This window comes from Sturnus vulgaris, chromosome 17, assembly GCF_052056855.1.
Source record: "Sturnus vulgaris isolate bStuVul1 chromosome 17, bStuVul1.hap1, whole genome shotgun sequence".
Taxonomy (NCBI): Eukaryota; Metazoa; Chordata; class Aves; order Passeriformes; family Sturnidae; genus Sturnus; species Sturnus vulgaris.
The window spans coordinates 3055548-3074861 of NC_142259.1; the positions used below are offsets into that span (position 1 = coordinate 3055548).

A 19314-nucleotide genomic window follows, 5' to 3' on the forward strand; every position below is an offset into this window, starting at 1 on the left:
CACAGGAGCTCTGAGATCATCGGGGATCCTTGGACAAACTGAAGGACATGGGCACATCAGTCTGCTTGGCTGGTCAGGGATTGGAATGTAATTTCTCTCAGTGCCAGACCAGAAGTCAGGTATTTGCCTGTGCAGTCACATTTAAAGCTTTTCTTTTATTCCTCACTGCAACACTCCAGCATCACTTAGATCATTATAGTGCAGCACCATGGATAAATTCATAAAATGTAACGGAAAAGCAAGACCCATCTGAGAAATAAGTAACCTTAAGAGTCAGGCTCATCCGAGGAAGCACCTGAGTGATGCCGGAGGCAGCTCGGAACCTCTCTCGGCAGTGTTTTGGAAGCGGAGCAGCTGCCAACAGCTCACGGAGTGAACTGTCCCTGTTTGATGCCCATCTACACCCACCCAGTGCACTCACTGCAGAAACTCTACACACGCACACGCTCGTGTTTGTCAGAACACATTTGCTGCGCTTTGCTGCTTTTGTTCCTTGCTTGAAAGGTGAGCTCAGACAAACCCAGGCTCTGCTCTGGACACACACTCATCCCGGGAGCCCCTCCGCGCCTGCCACAGGGAAACTCTGCGACGAGGAGGAGGAGGAGGCTCTGAAGATGCCTCTTCGTTAAGTCGCCATTCAGCGGCAGCACAGGGCGAGCCCGAGCCCTCCTCCCGCCATCACCATCACTCGCGGGGCACCATAAGAGTGTCCTCAGGAATGGTCCCTCGGTCTCGCATGGAAAACCCAGCCGGTCCGTGCCCCCAGAACCGAACTCGCCTGGCCCGGCGGGGCGCGGCCCCTTTAAAGCGCGCGGAGGCCGCGGGGCAGCCCCAGATGGCCCCGGTGTCACGGGCAGGCGCTGCCCCGCCCCCGCCGGGACAGGCCGCGCGGGCCCAGCCAATCACAAGTGACGGCAGCGGCCGCGGGGCGCGAGACAGCCAATCAGCATGGGGGGCGTGGCGCGCGGCCATGCGGGCGGCGGCGCCACGTGGGGCGGGGCCGTGACCGCGCCGTGACCCGGGGCCGTGACAAAGGCGCGGCGCGCGCCTTCCCGCGCCTCCGCCTTAAAGGGACAGCGCGGGCCCCGCGCCGCCGGAGCGGCCATGCGGGCGGGGCCGGCCCGACCACCGGCGCTACGGGCCGTGTGTGCCTTGGGTGTGTCGCGACACCCGCGGCGCTGCCAGCGCTTCCTGCCCCGGTCATGAACCGGCTCACCCGCCCGTACGCGCAGCAGGCAGGGACTATGGCATCGCCTCTGCGGGTGTCGAGCGGTGACCGTGCCCTGCCCTGAGCCGGGCACAGCCGGACAGCCAGGGCTCAGGCCAGGCAGGACAGACGGTCAGGCAGGCAGGGCTGGGCCATGAAGTTCCCCCGTTCTCTGTGCAGGCCAAGCCTGCCCTGCCCGTGCCCTTGAACTCTGCTTTCCTTTAGCCTTTACTCATTTCACACCCCCTGGTGCCTCAATGGTACCCATTGAGACAGCCGGGACTGTCCGAGCCGGGACTGTCCAAGCCGGGATTGTCTAAACTAGGATTGTCCGAGCCGGGACTATCCAAGCTGGGACTGTCCAAGCCGGGACTGCAAGAGCCAGGACTGTCTGAGCCCGGACTGTCCGAGCTGCTGGCACTGACCAGAGCCCAGCTCAGAGCCCCTGTCCCGCACAGGGCACGGCCGGCACTGTCACTGCTCCTTGTAAACCTGCGAGAGGGGAGGCTTTGACACCAACGAGACAGAAAAGCAAACAAACGGCAGGGCTAGGAGAGAGGGAGGATCCTGGAACACAAATGCTCCCATAAATGTCTTTTCCATAGGTCTATTTACTCAGCTGCTGAAATGATTTCAACCGAGTGATTAGTCTTACATGCTAAAACCAAGCCATCCATTCTCTTCTCCGATGGTCCAAAATCCTACATCTGGTACTTTATCTGCAGTCTGTTTTCCCCCCTTTTGTTTCAAAGAGAGTGTTTCTGCAGTATTTGATCCCCAGATGCACTGTATCATCACAGTTTGGGCTCAGAGGTGAATCACAGATATTAAAAGTGGTTGTTTCAGTCCCACTCGGCTGCAGAGAGCTGAATCCTCCCTCACAAAGAGACAAAACTGATCATTTGAGAGCCTGATTTTCAAAGAGAATGAAGAGAAAGTGTTTGAACTTCAGATGAGAACACCCTTAAAATGTACATCTGACTTCCTGTACTGCCTTGGAGTGCTGTAGCCCCAAACCTGATGTGCTGTTTCTGGGTCTGAGGCTCTCTGGGGGTCCTCTGGTTCCTAAAATACAAGCCAGGAAAAATAGAGGCCTTGAAGACTTTGTGTGAGAGCAGATCATCATCGTCAGCCTCAGTGATTCCCTGAGTTGAAACCGTCTGTGCATTGTATATTGTACATCCAGGTGATGTACAATAAAATAACACAGGATGTATATAAAACATCACACCCTGTCCATTGCCAATAATCTCTAGTTTTACTGGAACATTTTAAAAAGCCAAGTTTTTTGCACTTCTTTCTCAAATCACGTGGAGTCTTGCCTGAGCCTGGTACTGTTTGGCACAAAGAGAACTTACAGGCACATCTAATTAAATCGTATGAATCAGGGATATTGAATTGTTGAAGGGTTTTTTTCTTGTTGTTATTGCAGTTTTGGATTTCTAATGAATCTGATAATCTATGAAATTATAAATTCTAAGGTTTAGGAGAAAACACAAAATAAGACACCGTTTTGGGACTCCAGGGAGCATGTGAGAATCTGATTTTCCAAATGAAAAGAGTTACAACATCAGTTAAAACCTAAAGGCTTCACTTTCTCAAATCTTTTATGCTAGATTTTATACAGCTAATACATCGCCAATGTTTCCAAGGAAACCAATATGCCCTGTTCTCTCTGAAACAAATCTCACTATTAAAACAATTAAAAACTTAGTCTGTGTTCTCCTCCCTCCCTCTCCCTCTCTGCTTTTAGTATTATCGCATGCATTTTAATTAAAAACATGATTGCAATAAATTTTTTACACATACGTAGGCTACAGCATAAATTACCTAAAGGAACCTTGGCTCCAGAGCGTAATAATCGGGAACGAAATATTTCACAACAATTGAGCAAAGCCCAATTAACAGGAGCCTTGACGAATCAATTACGGCCCCTGCTCATCTCTGAAGGCCACCAGCTGTAGGTGATGGAGAGGAGTTGAAAACTCAGCCTGGCTGTGGGAAGCACAGGGTCAGGTGTTGGATGTGGGATACACAAATCCCCGAATCTCAGCTGGTGGGACAGTCCCGGCTGGAGGAAGCTCTGGGCAGCCAGGGAGGAAAAGCAGCTCCCCCAGGGCACCACACTGGGCTGTTGGGAAGGAATGCTCCCGATTTTTTCTGTAGGATGAGTGAGCAGTGGGGTTTAAGGTCACGGCTCCAGGATGCATCTGTTCCCATCCCGCTTCTGCAGAGCCTGCACCATGTGTAGGAACCAACACTCCACAGAGGGTGGATGCCAAGCGATGGAGCTGCCTGCAAGATGAACACGGGCTCAGATGGGTTCTCCTGCCTCATGCTCAGTGTAAAAGGTGTGTAAATGTGGTGCTTAGGGACAGGGTTTAGTGGTGGCCTTGGCAGCACTGGAGGAATGGTTGGACTCGATGACCTTAGAGGGCTTTTCCAACATAAATCATTCTGTGATTCTGTGAAATGAATCGAGTGAGAGCCCCAGCACCTCTACCTGCACCCACTCACTGCAATGTGAGAGTGCCTGGAGAAAGAGGGGAGTTGAAAATCCATCACTGATAGTGAACTTTGAAAATCTGGTGGGGATTCAGAGCAGCTGTGAGAGCATCTCCCTCTCAAGTTGAGTGGCTTGGCATGGATGGGTCAATTGGCTCCCTTCTTTTGAGGAAGTTCTGTGTCCTGCCAGGTTTCTTTGTGTGAGATTCGGGGCGTGCAGGCCTGAGCTGACAGCCCAGGTCAGTGCTGGAGGCACCTTCCATCAGCAGGAGCACAGCCCAGTCGCAGGGATGGCAGCACTTGGATAAGCTCTGCTGCACTGCCCAAAGCCTCTCCTGGTTTGTTTGTATTGACTTTGAGAGCACCACTGCTGTCCCCAGGAGTTGGAAAACAAACAGGAACCCCCAGTGCCAGCGAGCTTAAAGCCTGGCTGCAAACACACAGCTCGGGCTCTGTGTGCCGAGTGTTTTGCTGGTTTGATCTGAAGAGGAATTAGGATCCAGCCACGGGGCTTTGGAGTCTGTCTGCCGAGGAGAGGGAGCTGCAGGTCAAGAGGCTCCTGAAAAGAGGAAACAGCTCCAAGCAGGAGAAGTGAATGGCCCCGGGAAGGCAGCACACACAGCCCTGCTCTTTGTTTCCCCTGCATTGTGTTCCCAGCCCTGCTGCCGCTCTTGGGCTCGGCCCCTCTGTTCCCCTTGTGTGCTCCACTTCCACTCCCGTGACAGGAGCCCGAGCATGGAGGAAGGGAGCAGTCGGCACAGGGATGTTTCATGTGGATCCAAGAGCTAAATCTGGCCCTGGCTTGTGTGCTCCCCTGGCTCCCCAGGGAGCAGAGGGGAAATGCAGCCAGAGCCATTTCCTCCACCATTGTCTGAGCACTGGGACATCCTTCTGCCCGTGCTGGCCGAGGGCAGGCAATGGGGATGGGGTGTCTGAGCAGCTTCCAGTTCGCCTCACGCCTCTGCACAGGGCTGGACGGGGAAACTGGAGTGGGGCCCAGGCTCTGTCCTCCCTCCCTGGGATTCCCTCAGGCATTGGGTTGCCCAGAAGATTTAGGGAAATGAATCCTGCTCACTCCTTCACACACATCTTTTAGGGTTCTGCGTGTTGCTGTGTGCTCTTTGCAAATGCAGTTTCCTGTGAAAAAAAATCCCAGCCTTGCTAACATCCCACATGTAATGTGATACATTCCCATTCATACACACTTCCCACCACTCCGACACGCTGCACTGTACAACCAGAGAGACAGAGAGTGTATGGCACGTCTGCACTCAGAAATACCAAATTCTTCTGGCGTGCAGGGGGTGACTTGGGGTTATTTGGGTGTGTTTCCCCCCCTCCTATCTTTTCCAGAAGAGTTTGGAAAATTACTTTCCACCATCTGCCCTGCCAGAGCTAGGAAATATTTGGAATACGTTCCATTCTCCTAATGAACACGCAGCAGCAGGGGTGCTGCAAATGAGAGAGACAAAATCTTTCTAATGAACAACAAATGAACTAGAAATCACATCTACATAGCTTCAGCTTTTGTTGCCTATAGCTTTAGGGTGATTCATAGAGACAAAAATCAATGAATGTGCTGTAGACCCAGGTCTAGCACGGCGTGCAGAAGTCTTGTTGTGACCCAAGCCATATTTGTTTTGGATACAAATACAGACTCTCACTAGCTTCCTTTTCCTTTAATTGACAAAAAAGTAGGGGAAGAATTTAAGTATGGTTCCTACAACTCTTGTTAACGCTCTTCAGAACGTGTTGAATTTATAGGATACCGTCAAATGCATATTAGTATTCATGACACAAATCACATTGCTTCCAACTGGTGTATAGAGCTGTATCATGCTCTTTTGTTAAAAAAATAATGTGCTCCAACTGAAGAAATTAGTGGTTCTTTCTCAGAGGAAAAGGGCCAAAAAGCTCTGCTTGATCCACATTCTTCAGAGACTGGGGGTGGATTCTGAGCATCTGGTGGTTTCTGAGCATGGACAGGGGTGAATTTCCAGATCCACCACAGCAGAAATTAAGGGCTTTTCTCAAGTATGTGCGATTATGAATATGCAATTAGCTGTTCTTCCTTTAAGAGTTTTGCCTGCTGCCAACCAGCCAGACATAAGCAAGTTTCCACCCAAGTGTCAGAAACTTGGACGTACCAAGTGGAAACCTCAGTTCAAGGCTCAGATGCTGCACAAGGGACAGGGTGACCCATCCCAGCTGTCCTTAGCACAGAAGTGTGAGGAACGAGGCATTCCCAGAGCTGCAAGTGATCCCATCCTTAATAGCAAAACCTCTGATCGGATCCTGGGACTTTTCTTCAAGGCTCCTCAGAGACGGATTTATTTTCTTACACCAGACCACAAGCTCTAGCCCAGAATACTCAAAGAGTGACAAGTGCCAGCAGAGAACTCGGCTCCAAAGCTGAGGCACCTCTCAGCTCCTCCCTTAAAGGAAAAGCCACGGGAGCCCAGGGAATGCTTCCAGCCTGCACTGAACGTTATCCCAGTGGCCACGGCAGGGCAAAAGCAGCATTGCCAAGCCAGGAGATGTGAGTGCTGGAAAGGCTGGGCAGAGCTGCACAGAGCAACCCCATCCCAGGGGTTAAAAGTGATGGCCAGGTAGGTGCTGCTGTACAGGGACAGCAATCTCTGCTCCTCTCTGCAATCTCTGTATCCTCTTTGGGCTGCAGGGAGATTTGGATAGGAGCCTCGCACTGCCTTTTGTCTCTGCACCTGATGTGCTCACCTGGTTGTGTGCTGAGGTGCTGATTTTTTGGTGTGTGTGCCCTCATTTTCTAGGAGCCTGACTCTGCAATTCCTTCAAGCATTTAACTTGCAAGAAAGTCAGCAGTTTCCCCAACAAGACCTTACAGGACCAGGCCTCATTTAATACCATCTTCCACAACCCCTTCACCTTCCTTGTCTCCCATTCCTTGCAGTTTCACCCTCTGGAAGAGCAGTTGGATTCAGCATCTCAGACTCATTAAATAGCCACTTCCTTTCCCCTTGTTCCTGGTCTCTCACATTAAAGCATGTATTAAAATAAAATTTAAAAAAAAAAATTAGGAAAAAGAGAGAAACAGAACGTTCCTACAAAAAAGCAATTTCTTGGCTGGCCATTTTTTTTAAACTCCCCTCAATATGGCAGGAGATATTTATGTCTGAACAAATCCTTCTCCCTCCCAATCAATCCAGCTTCCCTTGCTTCTGCAGTGCAGTCACACTGTTTATATCAGTCTGTTACTGTGAAAATTAATGTGACAACACGAAACGCAACATAATGACTAAAGGTGTGTGAAACAGTCCTGGAGAAATACAAAGTGACTTCAAATGCAAGGTATTTCCTCCTTCCCCTTTCTCCCATCCTACAAGCTGCTGCAGTTCTGAAAATGGGACAGTTTTCAAAGAGAGTATATTTGCAGAGCAAAGATGGATGCTATTTTTATTGCAAATTAGCAGATTTTTTAGCAGATCCAACCTCATTTGCAAGTGAAAGTGACTCTACTTACCATGCAGATATAGGTCTTATGTTGGAAACTCATGGAAATTCATGTTTTGAACATACTTAGAGGAGAAAAAAATAGCCCCTGCCTTTATTTCTGGCTGTGATTTGCTCCAGTGAAGCAGCACCAGTGGGGCAGCACGTCTTGGCTGAACTACTACATTCTGTGAGCAAGTGGGAATGAACCTGAAACAGTTTTTAGCTGTGCTCTGTGAACTTCTGGGGGCTGGGGACTTCGAGGAGTCCACAGAGAAATGAGAAAAGGTATTCAGCTGTTAGAGAGAGAAATTTGCTATCCAGGGATCCACAATTCTCTTGGAAAGTTTTGAATAGTTAGCATATATATATATATATTTAAATTTATATCTATATATATATGCCCAGTTAGGGTTGTCCGTGGTCTGCAGTGATGTGAAAATCTACAATTAGAATGTAGTAAAGAGCAACAGGAAAAAGCAATCAGTTAACAGTTAGTCCTGCAAAAAATGCCCTTGCAGAATGCCAAAACTTTTCATTAAATTGGAAAAAAAAATCTGATGAGTCATTTAAGCCGAGAAAAACAGTTGAAAAAAATAGGGAAATAAAGCATTGCATTTAAGTGCACTGATTCCAAAGATTTTCAGTTTTGATTCTAAATAGAATTTTTAAATTAGAAGTCAACCTACAACTTGAGAAAGCAAAAGGTTAAACAACTCCCAAATAAACCAGGAGAAAAAGTCATTACCTCCCAAATGATGCCAATTGTGCCAGGTCCAAATCCACATCACAAAAATTACCAAGAAAAAAATAATTGGAGCACTGAGACAAAACTGTGCATACCTTTAAAACCCTCATACAACATTGAGGCAGGATTCCCAGAAGTGCCAGTTTGGATTTGGTTACAACCCCACCATGAAAATGAATTAAGAAGATTAAAAAAAAAAAAAAGTTATAAAAATCTTCATTTTAATATGGGCATTGCAAGAAGAAAGTGAAAAATAGAACAGCAGGCAGGAAAAGCAGAGAGCTCCTATTTCAAGAAGTGATTTGAAGAGAGCAATTCCTACCTGCCAAATTTGCACATGCATTCCTCCAAGCCCGAGCTATGCAGCAGGTGTGAACCTGTTTGTACCTCCTGACAGCAGCACGGGGGGAAACCAGCGGTGCAGGTATTCAGGGATGGAACAAATCCTTCTGGCAGATGCCACTTTTGCAGTGCTCTGCTGTACATGGAAAAGCAGAAGGTGAGTGTCAGCCCTGCTGTTGTGTTGCAGCCTGATGGGCTCAGCTCTTTCTCCTCAGGTCCCTGTGTATTTTTGGGGGATATATTTCCCTTTTCTATCATGGCCATTAAAGCAGACACACCACATTCCTGAGCACTGCTACTGTGGACTTCAGTGAGGTTATTTTCACCACAAGCGAGTTCAAAGTCAGAGGTAAAACATGTTAAAACCACCTAAATTCGTCTTACAAAAAGACACAAATATTTAAAGCTGAAGTTGTAAAAAAGGAAACAAAGAAAACGTCTCAGGGACAGCATCCCAAAGCTTCTCTGTGAATACACATTTCACATCAGGTATTTTAATGTTCCATATACCTGTCCCAGACACCAGCTCATTCCCCTTGGACTGGAATCATACTCATTACACTTTTACCAACACAGGCTGTGGTGCTACAACAGAAATCATGTTTTGAAAACTGAAAAACACATTTCACAGTTCTTACAGTTCTAATTTTCTTTAAGATAGGTACAGGGGATATATTTCCTTATTCCTGACAAAAAGATCAGAGTATTCTTTTGTGAGCATGAGGCAGCTGATCATTTGTAGCAGGCATGAATTATTGCAGTGTCTCCATCCAAACAAGTGAACATCTGTATCCCATTTTCACTGGCACCACGAGATACCTGGCGCAGCCCCAAAAGGGAATGTTTAGCTACAAGGGTTTAAAATATGCATTAATTTGCTGTTGTGTTATCTTCTGGTATTCTCAGCTTTTGAAAAAAAACCAAAAAACTTTATCAGTCAAGTCCTCCCACTGTCTATTTGCCTTGCTCTAGCCCAGAATGAAATGAATTAAGTAAAACAGTTTTGAAAGCCTCATTTGTTTTCCCTCCTGAAGAGCAATGCTTATGGAAGCCAGTTGGAGCAGGACTCTGGGGAGGATGGGACATTTCACGTCCCTCCCTCTGCTGCTGCTTCTCTGCAGAGGGGGACTGTTAGTTTATTCAGCCCTCCCACAGACAGTGTCACGGGGAGAGGGATTTTCAACAATCCAAGGGTGGGGGGTCTATGGGAAGGAAGTCTGGAAGCTCTTTTAGTCCAGTGTTGCATCCTTGTCTTTTGAAAATATGTTTTTGTTGAAAGCAAGGTGTGTTTTCCCAGCAGATCATTATCTACAGCCATCAACCAGCTCATGTAAAACTCCAGGGCAGGAAAGCTCCTTTTCTATGGCTTTCAGCTCAGCCATGGCCTGATATCCAGAATCTGCTTGGGATGAAAAAACCTACTGCTAATGAAATTATGTTTTTATGCTTAAATTTACCTGGTCCCTCCTCTCTGCAACCCCAGCTGGGTGTCCCCCACCCCAGCAGTGGAGTTTTTTTGGGGTGATCCCTTTTCACCATGACTGGCACTGGAGGCAGTGGGGGATCACCCCAGCGGTGTCCTCAGCTGCTGGTTCCAGTCTGTCCAGCTCAGAAACCTTCCTTCACCCTCCACCCTACCCCAAGCTTCAAAGAAATCACAGATACTTCCTTTAAATCCTTTCTTAGCACTCCCCATTTCTAATGATTTCTGTTTAAAAGGGAGAAACACAGCCTCAGTACCAGTGTGTGCTGTGACTGCTGCCTGTGCAATATTCCTCACATTTTAACTCGTATTTCTTGGCCGTTTACACTCATTTGTAGCTTCCCACCAGGGCTGTGGGGAAGGAGATGCCCATTTTCCCTGCATTTTAGAAGCACTGAACAGCTGGGCTTTACTCCAAGCTGCTGGAGCTCTTAGATGGTTACTGCCAGTTGTATGTACTACTACTGCTTTGGTCAGTCATGGTGGCTGCACTACTGACTGCCTTTCTACAGCCAGCAAGTGCTCAGGCATCACCCCATTTGCTAGAGGGACTCCTGAAATCTCAGCCACTGTCACCTCAGTGCCCAGTGACAGTTTCATTTACACCTTCTCAGGTGTGACTCCATCCAGCTCCAGTTTAACTCCCTGGGACAGGTGAATTAGGCAGACAGGGACATTTCCCCTGGTAGATTAAAAATGTTCTGGGTCACATCTCTAATATTTTGCTGCACATGGAAGTCCCTCCATCCTTCAGCTGCACTGAGAGTGACAAAATGTGCCTGGCACGGGCTGCAGTGCAGGGGGAGCAGGGTCCCTGCTGAGGCAGCTGCTCCTGCACATTCCTGCTGGCACCCCCTGTGCTGGCCACACAGGAGGAGTCTGCAGCAAACTCCTCCAAATGGGAAGATGAGAAAAGTCCTTGAGTAACAACTTGGCCTTTCTCCATAGCTGGGAAACTGAGGCACCCAAGGCAGATGATTGCATCTGAGCCACAGATGGCCAGAGGGTTTCAGGCAAAGCTGGGCACCAAGTTTGATCCAAGCTGTTTAGACCACACATCATGTCTGATGACTAAAATGATGGCATCAATACTCTGCTTCAAACTCTGCTTGGCTCTGGAATAAGAGACAATTAAAATGGTAGGAAAGTTCCTGTTGTTAAATGTCCACAGGGAAGCTGATCTGACAAATAAGAAAAAAATTCACAAATATCAGTAAATAGCATGTTGAGCTAGAGAAATAAAGAGGAAAGAAGTAAACAAGGCCATGTCTTCATAGAAAAATAGAGTTACACCAGTACAGCTGTAACTGCCCTGGAAACCTCTCATCTCAAGGCAAGGAGACTTTTTGGGCCATGGCTTCAGAAATTAGGTAGTCTGCAAATAGTATTGCTTGTGTCTTCACTCAGGAGGGTATTTAAAAAAAAAACAAAACAAAAACACTTATCAATTTAGGGTCACCCCTCACCTAATACTGAGTATTTTCATAGACAAAGTGGAAGCCTTATCACAGTCCCTGTGCAAATAAACTCTCTCCACTTTTTGGAGGATTCTCAGTGCAGGATCCTCTCCAGTGCTGCTCCCTGTGTTTACTGGTTGTTAACTGTGCTCCCTCACAGCCTGCAATCTCGGAGAGCATCAAAGGGGAAGGAATGCCACTTGCCTAAACGTGATAGACTATTGCTGCAGGCAGGAGTAACTTGTGCTGTCAGTGTTCAATTAGCACCAAGTTAAACTAAATGTCTTGTGAATATTTCATAACGATCTGCCAGCATCGTATCTGAACTCTTTGGCTTTTACCAAGCCATTTCCCTTCCAAAGTGACATGATGTGGAATTAAAGAGGAATGATGAGCCAATCTCGCTTGTTTGAGTATCTGCTCAAGAATTACGCTGTATAACTAAAAAGTAGTAATAATTTTTAAAAAAGCACAAAATACTCCAGCAACAACTGTCACCTAAAATTATCCTTTGATAATAAACTGTCTTTGAACAAAGTGAGAGTTTACACACAGTTCTTTTTCTGACTGTAAATTTATTGCAGCTTTCCCATCCTTGCAGGAGCTGATGTAAGCTTTTATATTTCCCATTTGTTTTTCACACAAAGCCGAGGAGTTAAATGGGTTGGAATAGACCTTAAAAGCCAGGGCTGACTTTAACTTGAGCTGCTGAATCTGTGGCAAGCATCAGGTGAGCTGCAGGAGCGAGGCAGCCTGGGCTGGGCTGTGCTGCGTGCGAGAGGCAGCAGCTCCGAGCAGAGCTCCTGTGGGATCTGGGGCAGAAAAAAAACCCCATACAAATGCAAATAACTCGGTGCTGCAAACCAGCCGCTATGCAGACACGCAAATCCCAGGCTGCAAAGTAGCTGTGGGATCTGCCTCACCTGCCTGGGGGTCCTGGGCACTGTCCCCAGGGAGCTGATTCAGTCTCACAGCAGGAGCTGGAGTATCCACTGAGCCCTGGCAGAGCAGGAAAGAGCTCCTGAAAGCAGAGACAGCCAAATCTCAGGGGTCACTGTGCTGATTGCTCACAGTCCCCTCTGAAGGACAGAGGCCTTCTCCAAAGAGGGAAAGGTGTCACAGGGCACCAAGAGTCTTTCTAGTTGAGGCTGCCAGCGAGGAGATCAGTTGGTTCCAACACTAATGGAGCAAAGCCACCAATTCTCATCACCTCATCCATCACAGCCCCAGATGATAAATGATCCTGGGTTTGCACCAGCCTGGGCTGACGATGCTCTGCAAAACACAGCCAAATTGTCCAGCTCTGCTTGCTGAGGAGATGGTCCCCTCAACCGAGGAAGGGCAGGCTAAACTCGAAACTTCTGCTGGCCTGGCTGCACAGGCTGGGATGGATGTTCCCAAGCAGTTCCTAGGCACAAGCAGAACAAGTGCTGAGACAGGATTTTAAGTTAACTCAGCAAGTAAAGAGCCATAGTGAGTCTGAAATAACCACAGGGACTGAACCATTTCCCTTGGCCAATGCTAAGTGACCCATGGCTACTTTCACCCAGCAATGCTGCCTTTGAGTCTGGAGTCTCATCACCTCCAGATTTTACAGGAAAATAGTTACCATTTATTAGCTATCTGCCCATAAAGGAAAAAAAAGTCATACCTCTTTTGGTAGTGAAAACTTGGTAAGAAAAGCCACATGGGAGCTATTCTACAGCACTGAATGCAATATTGAATTGATGTAACAGATAAAACTTGCTCCTATAGGCAGGATCTGGGCTTTGCCATTTTCAGAATAGCATCATATAGCATAAAATATAAATGTAGCAGCTCTTCCCCTTGGTGCCCAGTCCTTGCCCACTTTGATCTCTCCCTTTGCTGGCACAAAGCAAGTGTGTTGGAATGCTGCAGGAGCATCAGACCCACAGTGCCCATGGCAAGGGGAGCTGCTGCTGGCCCTGCAGGGACACTTCTGTCCCCAACAGCCCACCTGGCAGCAGCAGCTGGGGCAGGGAGACCTGAGACACACAGCCAGCCACAGCCTCCCTTGTCCCCAGGGCCCTGCAGGGCTGCACCCCATGGCCCAGGTCCCAGGACACAGCCAGGCCCCATCACCATGGCAGAGCTCCCAGTGAAGGGTGATGGAGCAGACAAACACACAAAAATACCCTTGAAAAGAGAGGGGGAGATGGAGGAAGGAGAGCCAGGGAACTTCAGAGACACCTGGAGAGATAGACCCAGACCCGGGAGAAATCCCAGCTCTATCCTCAGGGCAGGGGCACTGTTGTTAAACCCTACACCAAGCCACGCTCATTAACCCCCTCCTTCCCAGATAACGAGGGAGTTGGCTCTGCTGGAGGGGGGGATTGGCAGGCAGCCCCATTCCCTCCTCTCCACTCACACCTGAGTGATCTTCATGCTGGCTGTGGGGGATGAAGCCCAGTGCAATGATGTTTAAAGGCTCCCATAATTTGTTTAACAGACCTGAGGACCTACCAGCACTTAACTGCTGCAGACATCGATGCATTACAAACAGCAGAGCAAACCCAAGCGTGGCTGAGCTGGAATATTAATCCATCCCTTCAAGGGCAATGGAAACAGGGAAGATCTCACAGATTTTGTAGGAAGGGGGGATTGGGCTGTGGACAGGCAGCTTCGTTAACACTGAACACCCCAGCCCTTCCCAGCTACAAACATTGACATTTACCCTCCTCAAAAGGCTGAACTAATATCCTGATAGTGCTGCTGGCACTCTTCCAGCAGATGGTTTTGTACATAGACCTGTTGGGGTTTTTGACACAGTCACTTGTCTGAGTGCCAACATCTGAAAAATAACTCAGGAGGCCTTTTATGGCTCTAAATTTGAGGCTTTGGGGACTTTTCCCATTTTTCCTTGTTAAACCATCACAAAGAATGCAAATACTACTAAAGTAATGGAATAGATTTCCCTGATTGTGTGTTCAGCTGTACAGCAGTTGCCAGGGTAAATTCAAGGATGTGCTTTAAAATGCCAAAATATATTAGTAACACTTGTCTATGAAAATAATGATTATAGGAAAGGGATTTATTTGTAAATCTTACAGAGAAAACACAATTCATCCCATATTTTGCTGTGGAAAAGTCCCACATGAATTGAACCTTCAGCTGGTGAGCTGAAAGCTGCAGGAGCTGGAAAAACTCCAGGGGCTGGAAGACTCCCAATGTCACCAGAGCTTTTCCGACCCACCCAGTCCCACTGGCTTTTAGCAGGTTGTTAGAAATAATCAGAAGGCTGTAAAAATAATATTTCTGCCTTGATTAATGTGATGTTCCAGTCTGCTGTTGGGTTTTGCCCTTGATAATCAGAGGGCAGAGGCAGATGCTGAGTGTGCAATCACAGCCAACAGTCTGTGTGTCAGCCCCCCAGCACAGACAGAGGGGAAAAAAGGAAGGAAAGGGATCCAAGGGGAGAGTCACAGGAGGAATAATTATACAACTTTAAGAGGGAACGGCCCATGTGTAACTCCTGAGAACATGGGGCCCTGGCAGGTCAGGGAATGAAGAAGGGCTTTGCTGTTCCCTCACCTGTCAGAGGTGCTCATCCATCACCAGGCACAGGGAGCAGTGTGACAGACACTGAATTAAGGGCCCTCAAACCTGAGCCTGTGCTGTGGCATGGACACAGCAAAGGAGGCACAGCACCCACGGGGACACAGAAGGATTCCCAGGACTCCCATTGCCCAGGTAAGCCCCTGGCCTTCAGCTGCACCTGGACTCCAGAGAGGACTGGCCAAGGATCAGCTCCTGCTCCTCTGCACAGGGAGGTCTCAGTGTCCCTCGTGTCCCTCACCACTGCCGAGGGTCCTGCAGCAAACCCAGCTTTTCCTGCCAAACACATTCCCCTGGTTCCCTCTGGAGCAGGCACTGCCAGCAGGGGTAGGTGGGCACCCCATGCCTCTCCTTGCTGATCTCTGTGGTTGGAACCCATGAAAAATCCCTGGTTGTTTTTTTTTTTTTTTTTTTTAAACAGTTCACCTGGTGCCTCCAGGTTTCTGTGAGATATTTTATTGCATTAGTGTTGTCAAATGGTGACATTTCTGAGTGTAAGTCATAGGGTTGTTGTTAATGCCAATTTAATGGTGCTAAAATGATTAAATATGGCAGGCTTTTAAATAATGAGGTACATAAAAGGTGTTAATAACCTCTTAAGTGCTTTAATAATATTCTGTGCTATCATAAAATGTTAGTAATTGGACCTCTTAACTTTCATCTGCCATAAAGTAATGAAAGAAAAAAACTCTCAACAGAGGCGCTGAATGGCTGAAGATTTTGCTTAAATAAAAGAAAAAAAATTTGAACAATGATAAAACTGAGCCCTATTTGTTAAAAAAAAAAAAAAAAAAGAGATAGAATTAACCGGAAAGCCCAGCGGAACATGCATTTTAATATCATGCAAATTCTTAGAATTTCCAAAAAATGTGTTTGGTGTAAGGTACTGCAAGAACAAAGGATCCCAATGAAGGCACGATGGCTCAGGGCTAAAGCCAGCATCGGAGGAGCTGCTGAGTCTGACTGACACAAACCTGGGTGTCACCTGTGTGAGTTAGGAACCGCAGCTTTCTCATACAGAGGATCACAGAATCTCCTGATAACAGAGCTAAGCTCAGCCTGGGCTGCTCTTGCAGCTTCTTACACGGGTTAAAACCAGATCTGCTCCTGTGAAAGCTCTTCTGGGACAGGCAGGGCTGCAAAGCCCAGAATTTCAGAGGAAGTGCAAGAAATAAAGGCTGAAGGATCCTTCAGTGCCCCCACAGGTAATGAATTCTCAGTGCTGAGGAGCACCCACTGAAGCACGAAACTGAATTGACAGCATGCAGAGCAGCCAAACGTAATTAAAATTCTAAACAAGAAGGCCAAATAGGAATATCTAAATAAAATTTGGACAGGATCCTGGGTAAGCAGCAGCTTCAACAGAAAAGGCCAGAGGTCTGTAAAATCCCCTCCAGGCTGCTGCTTGAATCCCATCCAGTGAGTAGCTAGAGGAGCTGCAGCAGTGTCCATAAAATGTGCTGGTATTGCCTTAAAAGGCTCCCCAGGATAATGTCCAGGGATGTTTGTTCCTTAGGTCCACTCCTCCTAAACAGCAATCCAACCCAATGAAATTATTGTGAGAAACCTGCATCAGCAAAATCACTTTCATTAATGGATATTTGCAGGTTCCTGGCTCCATGGCTCTCAGGGAAGCCTTTTAAAGTCTCTTTAGCTGCTGCCTGACGTGCTTTGCTTTTCTTTATTGCCTGTTAACATGTGCACCCAGCTCTTTTAAAGAACAGGTGCTTTGAGCTGGCTCTAAAAAGAAGGGAATCAGAATTTTGGGGATAACCATGTAAGAGTGGTGTAACAGAGCCCTTTTGAGCCGTGAATCCCACCCTGTGAAACACGGGATGCTGTGATGTTCCCCAGCCTCTATTTATAACATTTTGTCACACAGCAGGGAGGGGGCACAGGCCCACGTGAGCCAGGCAGCCAATGCAGGAACATCAACAGGGAACAGCAGAAGCCAAGAGTTTGCCCATAGGCATTGAAAAATTATAACGAGCAAATCGATTTTGAGTAGTCTAAATTTGCTTGGAGATAAATCAGGAGCTGAACAAATGCTCCATCTAACAGAGAAATGATTCACCAAGTACAGTGTTCCTAGAGCCACACAGAATGCTCTTGGCTGCTCTGAATGCTGGCTTATTTATTTATTTATTTATTTATTTCTCAGACAAGACCATTATTATTTTCTTGTTACAGGTCTAGTGCTGATCCCACTGCAGTCAATGACAAATTCTCCATTAGTTTCAATGAAGGACTTGGTCTCTTAAAAGCAATTTTTCATCAATACCTAAAGTACTTCCTTGACTCTCATATTTAAGAGGGAGACTGTGCTCCTCACTCATCAGCACCTCTCCCCAGCACAGCTACAATTTGCAAATTTGTCCCATGTCCCACTGCAGGCCCCAGCATCCCAGAATAGGATTGTATTTCTTCTTAGAGAGATGCTCTCTGCTTCATTTGGTGTGCCCATTACTTGAGAACTGTCTCTCCTTTTGTCCATTAGCTAAATTCTGGATGAGCTTATTATTCTGCTTTGGTTTGTAACAATCCCACTGGATCCATCTCTATGCTTATTAGGATTTTAGAAATGCAATCTAATTTGTGCTAAAGCATACAAATTCGGCTCCCCTATGATCTATGCTGTTCAACACCCCACTCCTCTGTCTGCAGCACAGCTCTGCTCTCTCACATCAGTGGAAGGAGCAGGGATGGGGTACAGGCCAAGCAGGGACCCCCACTGAGAAATCCCTGAGCTCTGGTGAGCCTCAGGACCAGAAGTGAAACCAATTGGTTTATAGGTAGCTCTATTAAATTCCTTTTCAACTCCCCATGAAATACTTATTTCTTCAGCTTGACTGGAAATCATCAAGCTCCTTTGGTGGCCCTGAGAGCAATCTATTTTGAACAAAGTTCCTGGAATCAAAACATGGGCAAAGCCAAAGAGATGCTCATGTGCTTTTTACTCTCATTCTCTGTGGTTTTTTGTCTCACACCAGTTCAGACTGCAGCCAGTGCAAATCCCTGCCCTGCTCTGAGCACATCTTCACCAGCACAGAGAAACACAGCCAAACAGCTGGCAGGGGCTGGCTGATGGTGTTGATTGGGTAAGTTAATTAAGAGCAGAAGTTATTTTGAGCTAGGATAAGTTAAAAAAAAAATACATGGAGCAAGTGTTTCATTTTGTGATTTAGTAGCTTTGGTTTCCAGACATGACACTGAGCTTCAGTGTGGCTGCAGCATGGCACATTCATGCCACTGACACTTCCAGTTCCTTCCTCATTTCCCCTGAGAAGTCTCTCATGCCAACACAATACCTGAAAACAGTCACCTCCTCTGGTTCCCCACTTGAGCTTTGTCCCATTTTACCAGGGATCATTCTGGCCCCACCAGAGAAGATCCAGGACATGGGACACAGTGATGTCACCACAAGGAAAAAGCTTTGTCTCCCTTCATTAGGTCAGAGTCCAGAGTGGGCTCTGCAGTGGGCACAGGAGAGCAGAGGGATGGCCACCAGCAGCTCCTGGGACACTCCTGGAGCCACAAGAGCCACCATGGCAGGTCAGTGGCACTGCCATGATGACAAGACCACCCTGGCCACCGATTTGGGCAGCCTGGGCTCTTCTCATCAAGACTGAGTAACAAATACTTGGTTTCTCCAAACTGCCTACTAACTTCAACAAGCCTTGTCCTCCTAAAGACTCTCTGAGTACCATTTAGTGCTTAATAAATGTTCTGCCTCATGAAAAAAAAGAAGATAAAATCAATAAAGTGCCTGCAAAGTTGCTTTGTATCGTCTCACATGCATATTTAGAAACCCTCTCTTCCCTGCCACTCACCTCATGGATCTATTCTTGGAGAATAAAAACTGGGATATACTTTGCAGCCAAAAGTAAAGTCATAAAGAAGTTTGCTCACGTTCCTCGACACATGAGATATAGAGTTAATTAAAAATTGTTCTCTGTACAACAGGTTTGTTTCACTGGAAAATGTCACTGATGTAAGGCTGTTCTACTCTTGTTGCCAACTACATTGAATTGACTCCATTATAAGCTTACTCCTCCCCCCTCCCCATTACTTTTCTTCCAATAATAAACCAGAAAGGTCTTAGAGCCCACTTTTTTATTGGAAAAAGTGCATTAGGATTAGCTGGGTTGGAGCAGTCATTTTATGCCCCTCCAGTCCCTGTTTATCTATGGCTCTACAGAAGCAGCAGATACTTGCTCCAGTCCTGCACTGTATAAATGAGATTTTTGATCCTACAGGCATGGTGCTGTTAAAAGATTTTTAATTAGATAAATACATTTTATAAAAAGATTTTGCAGAATAGTTGCCGCTAGCAACTGTAACAATCTTGAAGCTTCATCTTCTAAAAGAGAAGAAAACTCTTGCAGGAGGCTGGTTGTGTTATATAAAAAAGAAAGATGGTATTACCGAATTAATAGGAAGGGGCCAATGGAAATGCAGTCCCACTCCTGGAAACAGGAGTTTGTTTCATTACTGACTTCAAACAGCACATGGATTTGTGCTCTAATTT

The 19314-nt window shown here is 47.0% G+C and overlaps 1 long non-coding RNA gene across 1 annotated transcript in view; it reads right to left on the reverse strand.

The window, feature by feature from the left end:
- Positions 1–2718: 2718 nt before the first annotated feature.
- The window catches only part of LOC148221787 (uncharacterized), a 42956-nt gene continuing 26360 nt past the window's right edge, over positions 2719–19314 (reverse strand). Inside the window, exons 2-3 of the long non-coding RNA XR_015807397.1 lie at positions 8251–8406; positions 2719–3502 (exon numbers count right to left, since the gene is read on the reverse strand). This is a non-coding gene — a long non-coding RNA (uncharacterized LOC148221787). The remainder of the gene's footprint in view (positions 3503–8250; positions 8407–19314) is intronic.